The sequence below is a fragment of the Anneissia japonica genome, unplaced genomic scaffold (genome assembly GCF_011630105.1).
Source record: "Anneissia japonica isolate Jap-2015-1 unplaced genomic scaffold, ASM1163010v1 scaffold785_len581690_cov155, whole genome shotgun sequence".
NCBI lineage: Eukaryota > Metazoa > Echinodermata > Crinoidea > Comatulida > Comatulidae > Anneissia > Anneissia japonica.
The window spans coordinates 584285-585159 of NW_022739772.1; positions in this window are offsets into that span (position 1 = coordinate 584285).

Sequence of the window (875 nt, forward strand, 5' to 3'; positions counted from 1 at the left end):
TCTTTGACTATATCCATTTTGGCTACAGTAAAGCATGTTAAAGAATGAATAACAAAATCACACAAAAAACAAAAACAAAAAAACAATTATGGTCTAAAGTATTTAGCACTGTGCTTGACTATATCCAATTTGGCTAGAGTAAAGCATGTTAAAGAATGAGCAACACAATCCTCCCCCACAAAAAAACAAACAATTGTGGTAAAAAGCAGTTTACCACTGTGTTTGACTATTTTGGCAAGGGTCAAGCATGTTAAAGAAAGAGTAAAAAAATGTGTATAAGAGACAGCGTTACTTGAGNGGTAAAAAGCAGTTTAGCACTGTGCTTGACTATATCCACTTTGGCTAGAATCAAGCATGTTTAAGAATGAGAAACAAAATCCCCCCACCCACAATAAAAAAAAACCCCACCCACAATAGAAAAAAAAACAATTGTGGTAAAAATCAGTTTAGCACTGTGTTCGACCATATCCATTTTGGCTAGAGTCAACCATGTTAAAGAATGAGTAACAAAATCCCCCTCCCCTTGTTGTGTGTTGCTATCGTATTCAAACAAACACAATTAAATGACACAATAAACAATATTCCAGCTCTACAATAGCCATTCGTTGTTTATTCATCCACCAGTCCTGATTTAACAACATGTCCGAACAACACACGAGGTATGCTAGTCTTGTAGCCCAGACACTACACCCCTCTCCCCCTAAAAACAATTGTGGTAGAAAGCAGTTTAACACTGTGTTTGACTATATCCATTTTGGCTAGAGTCAACCATGTTAAAGAATGAGTAACAAAATCCCCCTCCCCTCTCCCCCCAAAAAAATGATTGTGGTAGAAATAGCACTGTGTCTGACTATATCCATTTTGGCTAGAGTCAA